Source organism: Amblyomma mixtum, chromosome 3, assembly GCF_055824585.1.
Source record: "Amblyomma mixtum isolate Tamu chromosome 3, ASM5582458v1, whole genome shotgun sequence".
Lineage (NCBI taxonomy): Eukaryota > Metazoa > Arthropoda > Arachnida > Ixodida > Ixodidae > Amblyomma > Amblyomma mixtum.
Window position 1 is genome coordinate 216969886 of NC_143014.1, and position 7592 is coordinate 216977477.

At 43.8% G+C, this 7592-nt stretch overlaps 1 protein-coding gene across 2 annotated transcripts in view; it reads right to left on the reverse strand.

Annotated features, from left to right (window-relative positions):
* The window catches only part of LOC149353670 (WD repeat-containing protein 47), a 149528-nt gene extending 143167 nt beyond the window's left edge, over positions 1 to 6361 (reverse strand). For both annotated transcript variants that reach the window (XM_089582716.1, XM_089582715.1), the window contains exon 1: positions 6175 to 6361. The gene's annotated coding sequence lies outside the window, so the exon portion shown is untranslated. The remainder of the gene's footprint in view (positions 1 to 6174) is intronic.
* Between the last annotated feature and the right edge of the window lie 1231 nt (positions 6362 to 7592).

The window sequence follows — 7592 nt, forward strand, 5'->3', positions numbered from 1 at the left end:
CCTTCAGGGTCACCTAAGGTTACTTTTTATCCTTGCTTTAGACCCTTTTACTTCCTTGATTTGCATCCTATTTGTAAGGTAGGCTTTTATCCATTTCACAACAATGAAATGGATAAATGTAATCAGCTCCAAAGTTGATTAGTTTTGTCAAAAGTTTTTTGTGTGGAACCTGGTCAAAGAGATTTGATCATTCAAACACCTTTGACAGGTCTAAGCAAGCCACACATGAAAAAAGTCATGGTCTGTTTCTATAAGGCGAGTTATTCTCAATAAATTCTGCTTACAACCATATAAATAGATGGAAAGTGACTAATAATATCCTTTAATCTCTCTCATCTCTTGCACCACGTACATATTACGTGCAATAGGCTTGTAAGCATTAGTAACGTGTTTGCCTCCACATTTCCGAGTAGACATGACTTTTGGCAGTAAGACGGTAAGAGGGTACAGTATTGTGTTTTACTAGCATGGAAAAGATAATTCGCAAATAATTGGACTCCTGTTCTGCCCACTGACACGATTCTTTGACCTTGTCCACTGGTCATAAAATTTCTGCGTAACACTGCGAGAGCTCATGTGAGCACTGTGGTTATACCATATTCAACACAGACTTGGAGAAGCAATGCACTAGATAATGCATGAAATATATCCTTTCTAAGCAAGCAACAAACTGGCTGTAATGTGTTTCAATGCAACTCTAAGAAACATGAAGTCCACATTCACTTTCAACAAAGTTTTTGCGGTTGCTCATGAACCAAAGAACAAGAACAACATGATCTATGCATGAACACAATAACAGCCACTGCCTCCATTCTTCTTCTTTGCCACATTGCTAACACTGTAGGCTTGCAGTTCTCATCATGCCATTTCTTTAGCAACCTACAAATATATTACTACACGCCATTACTGTGCTGCAGTAAATTATGCAGATTACTTTGACTCGAAAAATGCCTTGAGACAACAGTGCGGGAAATCTTAAAAGGACACAAGTCATTTGGATCATGCGAATTCAACTGGGGTGACTTGATAATCTGTTTCGTAGGTTAATTAATCCTAGTCTTTATGTGTTGCCACCATTAAGTACATAAGCATTTAAACGTACAACCACTGAACAATGTGATTTAAGCAGGTGTGCAAATATTAAGTTTTGGAATATGAATATTAAGAAAAAATGTCTTCTAATATCGACTTCAGTATCGAATACACCTGTTCAAGCTTCAGAAAAAGGCAAACAGTAAGTGCAATTTTTTTTTTGAATAGTGCATGGTGTTCACAACTAAAATAAAAAAAAAAAACAGATTGACTCAGCAACATAAAAAAAAAGACATGGTATGCACAGAAATGTACACTGCTTGATTACATATAGCATAACAGTACGCAACCACTACTGTGTTCCCGCAAAATGAGCAACAAAATGAAATCCATGAATGACACATATCTAGGAACTAAAATAGCATGATGGGCAGTAAAACTTTATTAATTCAGACTCAGGACCATGATAAATTAACCAATAACCCGAAAGTAGAATTTTCATTTACTGCCCTTCCCCTTCCTTCCCTCCCTCCTTCCCCCCCCCCCCCCCCCCCCTACACGAAAATTCGAAAATGCGAGGCCTTGTCAGGAAAGAGGCTCCACTGCACGAACGGCGGGCGGAAAACCTGTGTCAAGCGCGCAGTTTCGGCGTGCTGGAAGAACAACGCGCGTGTAATTTGCGAAGGAAACGGTCTTTGGCGTCGGAACGCCGATAATTCTACGGAGAAAAAGAAATCGCCAACGACGTCAGTCGCTGTCTGAAAGCAGCGCGCAGCTGGATTCGGACAGCAGCCGCTGTCGGCAGAGAGCCTCAGAAACCGAAACTACGTGGCCCGGCTATTTTTGGCCTAGCGACATTGTCATGCCTGCCGTTACACCCACGTCTGCGGTGCAAAGCACCACGGCGGGAATTTTACTCGATCGCTTACCCTAACGGTGACATATCGAATCGCCCCCCCCCCCCATGTTAAATTCCGAAAGTGGGCTTTCCCGCATATCACAGTCGACCAAACTAAAGGTGGCGAAGCTCATGCTAGAAGAGCTGTGAAGGCGACAGGACGAGTGTCACGGATGTGGACGTTAGGTAAGCAACACATTTTATGGATGGATCAAATGAACGAACTACGTGCTTTCGCTACTTTCGCGTTGTGATTGTTCGAAGCCGGTGGTCGGCCATCTTGTTCTTATGACGCCGATATGTGGGAGAGCAAAAAATCAAAATTGGTTTTGAAGAAAGGAAGTGACGCAGTAACTGTCTCACATATTTCGGTGGACACCCTAACAGCGCCGTAATAAAAGCGATAAAGGAGGAAGTGAAAGAAGAAAGAGCCCATTTGCGGAATTTTGCACGACGTCCAAGCATATCAGCGTCCGAATTTGACCGGTCCACGCGATAAACGACGAAGAAAGCGAATAAGACGCCCCTGCAGCATCTTTCCCTACTTAGTACTTGATCTTCGGATAATTTGTCAAATTAGTGCGGTTTTACCACGGTCGGATTTATGAAAGTCGGCGCGCTGCCAAATATTAAGAAATTTTCGAAAATTCTCGAATATCAATTACTCGAATCTAATTCGAACCGGCTAGCAAACATGTAGTTAAAATTTCCAACATTCGTACACCCCTAGACTTAAGCAAAAAAAAATTAATTTCCGCTTTGACTGCCAGCTCGCATTTTATTTTTTCGTCCGCAACAAAATATTAAGCCGATAATCCAAAAACCAGCCATTCCTTGTTTCTTCAGTATCCTAGCTTCCAGCACTGGCGTCATCTAAAGTAGGTGCCCGCTCGAAAAGTCGCATTCATAATCATCGGCGGCTCGACCGCGTCTGTTGCGTCACGTTTGCTTTTCACACGCGCACTAGCGTCGGCAAGTCGATTTAGGGCCTGAAACAGTCGGCGACGCAAAGTTGCCGTTTTATTAACGGCGAAGCTGTTTTTGAAATGTCTATCACGGGTCATTAGCAAATAAGCTTACACGAGCAAGAAATGAACAGAACGCGATGCCGTTGCATCCTCGAAGTTACGTTCAGCGCACAGCGCGACAAGCGAGCTGCACAGACACTCGTCGAGTGTCAAGAGCGCCGTGCCACAAACACGGAACGACCAGCTTCCGCTGCACTCCGCGGGACGGAGGGAGAGAGAAAAGAGAGAGAGAGAGACAAGAGGGGGAGAGAGAGATAGAGATAGAAAGACCGCCAACGGCCGCAAAGTGCGCTCTGCCGAGACTTCCTTTCGTTCTTTTCTGGTTTTCGTTTTCTCAAAGAACACGAGCGCGGCAAATTTTTAACGTGCTTGCCCACCGGCAATTCGACCGGGAAGGGAAAAATGATAGACGGCACTTCCAGCAGTTCCACGGTGTCAAAATAAAGCGGGGCGTTAATAAAAAAAAAATAATAAGCGCTAGTGGCGCGACCGCTGTCACACTCTTAACCCGAGCCTGCGATAATGACAGAATGAAATTAGCAAGAGCCCACGTTTACCCTTTTTTCTCAGAGAGATACTTCATTTATGCATGAAATCAGTGTACAAGTCTTTCCTAGAAACAGCTCATATTCTTTCATGAAAAAGCAGAATAAATTTTTTATGCCAACTACGGCAAATTCCAGGGTGCATGTTAACAGCCCCATGAAAAGCTGGCGTACTGCATAATGAAAAATAAAATTGACTAGCGGACTCACAAGCAACCTAGCTGTGCTCAGTTTATCACTACAACGAATTTATTCCCAACAGCAACTAAAACACATTATCGTTAAATTAACCCCACAGCATTTTTTCCAACATTATTCCTAATTCCTCAATGATGATGAAGGAATCAGCAAGCCTTATAAAAACAGGCTCAGGCCCTTATGGTTGAAAGGTACAAGTTCAGTTATACACTGAAGCAATTTGAAAAACAGCAAGCTCAAGAATTACTTGCACCCAGGAGTAGAAAGTTATAGCAGCAGGACACAAGAAAACTTTTGACTTTACAAGAGCAGTGCAGTAAAGGAAACTAGACATTGAAATAGCAATCACTACCACATCATGTATGTAAAATAAATATCACATGGAGCACAATAAAGCATGATCAGAATGAAAACACTTTTTTAGCATCTCTCTTTTGCTCCAAAGTGCAAAATTACGTATTACATTCAAGGCATGAACAATAAACAGCAGCATAAACTTACAACAATAGCAAACGTTTCATACACCCATGCATTTTTGCATAGCTCTGTCACAGTGCAGGAAGATTTCTGCAGTGGACTGTGGCCCAATCACAGTAGCAGGCAATGACCAATACAATATGAACAAACAAAGCAAAAAGGATAAAAAAAAACCTGTAGTAACATAACCACAGCTGGAACTCTTCCTATAGAACACGCAAATAAAGTAATGTTATTTCTATCTTTGCATCAACACCTAGAAAGCCACAATGTTTACAAATGTGTACAGCCACTTAAGAGAATTTCGAACTAACAGGTTTGGCATTTTAGGGCACATAGTTTTTCGCCCAGCCATGAAAGTTAATTTTTGTTTGTCCAGAACTCTGACAAAATATAAGAGTTATCGAAGGTGCAACAGCATACAGGAACTTTCAAGAAAAATTCTGTGCAGTTACAGCTAGAAGAGCCAGAAATATTTAACTGCATGAAGCGCAAGACAGGATAACAATGAGGTATATCCTCTGAGAAGCTAGGCACACAGAGCCACTGGGTCAAATCTATACCGAAAATCATTATTTACCTGCTCGTATATTTCAAGTCTGCCTCCGGGCTCATTCTTCCAACATTATCCATTCCCATACTTCCCACTGAAAATTTTGCTCTCAATTGTATGCCGCAGGTGCCGGATCAGTGGATATAAGCAAAGGACATATTAATTGTACGTTGTACTGCTACATAGCGGAGCACATGTGACACAAAAAAAGAAGGTAGACAGGATGAGCGGGACATTTTTTTTTTGTGTGTGTGTGTGTGTGTGTGTCAGATGCGTTCAGCTATGAGGCAGTCAGTCCTTAGCCATGAGCTAGCCAGCCCCAAAGCAAGCACTATAACTGAACACACAAAATAAGAGCTATGACCACAAACAAGTAAACATTGCCCTTTATTTTTTAATGACACTTATAGTAACAATTTAGACCGCATAACTGCTGGCGATTTCAAATGTTTCATGCCCACAACAAAGCACACAAAGAAGACAACACAAAACCCCGCAAAATCTGAGAGAAGGATTTCTCTCAATATGCGACCACAATAACTGCAACTAGGAAAGCACGGCTCAAGGCGTGAAACGGCTAGCTTTCAAAAAGAAACTGCAACCCCGGAGAGAGGTTTGAGTTCTAACCAGCCCTAAGACGTCCCATTCCAATGCTTGCACTGTGATGAACGCTATGTTCCAGACTACGACGGACCAGACTATGGAACCGCGCAGAGCAGTTAGTGCAAGGTCAGGAGTACAAGTAACCATCCCCCCTTTTTTTTTTTAAAAAGAGACCAAGTCCAGCGTCAAATATGCATAACCAGGCGGTCCCGGTCATTGAGTTAATGCAGCCAGAAAGGGCACGCCCACGCGCGATGCCTACATTTGATTACAGAGCGGTTCTGTGGTGCGTAACAGTCGCAATGTGGCTTCTATTAAGGCTGAAGCTAACATACTCAGCCTCCGCGAGCGCCACAAAGCTGCTCGACATCGCCCTGTACGGACGGAAGAGCGGGCTGAGGCTCAATTATCTTGAGCTAGCACGCTCACCGAAGGCTAAATATAAACTCCGGGACGATGTCACAATTAATGAATTAGCTCTCGAGAGGCCCTACGTTTAACAAAACAGTACGAGTTACAAACTTCGATAAGTGCAAGCGAACACCACACACACCGACAGGAAGCAGGCAATTAAACTGAATCATCTATCCGCTCTCGCGGCTGACAGTCGCTTGCGCGTACCGAATCGCAAAGCGAGATGCGAAGAGTCTGTCGCATATCGCTCCGAAATAGAAAAGAAAACCACACATAAAGACTAAAAGCGGAAACGGGCAACAAATACGGACGACTACTCGCTACGAAGGAACCGCCAGGAAAATGTCAGAAACGTAAAAATGTCAGGACACTGCAAGAATCGTTAGATAATGTCGCCGGCTGCAGCGCGAGCATGGTTGCACTCACCTATCGTGCCTCCGGCGCGCTGAGAAGCGACAGACAATAAGTTAAACCGGCATTCGACGTAGTTCGCCAAGACATTAAGCTTCTAAAAGCATAGAAAACTCTAGACAATGCATATGAACATATTAAAAGCTCATCGGTGAGCCGATGAGACGAGAAGCCATTCAACTTGCCTCATGCATGGCAGACATCTTCGTTGTCAGCAGGCTGCTGCTGCCCCCTGGGAAGCGCAAGAAGAAGCTGCGGATGAAGAAAATTTTTGAACCTATTTGGCGCGGCCGTACGGAGACAGCAGCGATGGGTAAAGCACAGATCGGTTTCGTTGTTGATGCCGCACTGTTTTCTCGAGCATATTGTCGTGGTCGTTTACCCATAAGCAAAACTTTCCTCCAAGAAAACGACGCAAATGTTCTTGTCTCGTTTCCCTTTTTTTTTAATGTGTTTTTCTCTACATTCGTTTGACAAGTCTGCCAGATTTTTATGAAATGGCACCACAATTCTTTCGGTGGCGTTTGAGAAGTATAGCTCTTCATTCTAGCTCAGGCGAAGAAGCGTTGCACTGAGTTCGAGTGCGATATACCTTTGAAGCTCTTGGCACGCATAAATGGGAAGATAATGGAATTTCGAACAGTGATAAAACATTTCTACCTAAACATGTGAGAGGCGGCACACATCAAAGTCGAGTTTGAAAATTTTCACGGGCACTCTGTACCAGAGCTGAGAAGTTTACTTTCAGATGAACAGAACGTGGGCAAGCATAGACTTGACTCTCGAGACTACACGCTCTGAAAGCCCAGTGGGGTCACCACTAGGCGCGTCGCAGAAAAAATCCATGCGCCGAATGTTTGTGCACGAGACTGCTATTGCAGACGTGCCGACTAAACGAGCGCACAAAATTGTGCATGAAGAATTCCACGCGGAAAAGTGTGCACGATGGCTGCAGTGATGCTGACTGTCGACATCGAAAGGGCATTTCCAGATCCATATATAATCGTGATTGCCAGGGCTTCCTCCGTCATTGCTTCGATTCATGATCATGGATGAAACATGGATTCATCCTCAAGTTGAAACAGAAGTCTAAGTGTAGCGGACAACGCCTGGTGAGAGCACTAAAGAAAGTAAAAACCATTTTGTCGCCTGAGAAGCTGCCGGCTGCACGTTTTTGGGACAGACAAGAAATCATGCTCATCAATGACTCACAGAAATATAAAGCAATAACCTACACAATGGTCAGCTTCCGGCCACAGATCTCCATACAGGATATTACGCTTCAGCTGTCTGAAGTTGTCCTTCACCTCCGCCACGCAAAGCGCACCCGAGCAAATCTTGCCCTAGACCTTACAAAGGCCTTTGGTAGTGTGGTGACACTGTTGGCGTGCTACGCAAAGAGGATAGGACTCGGAGTTAACTGTGGAGGCACA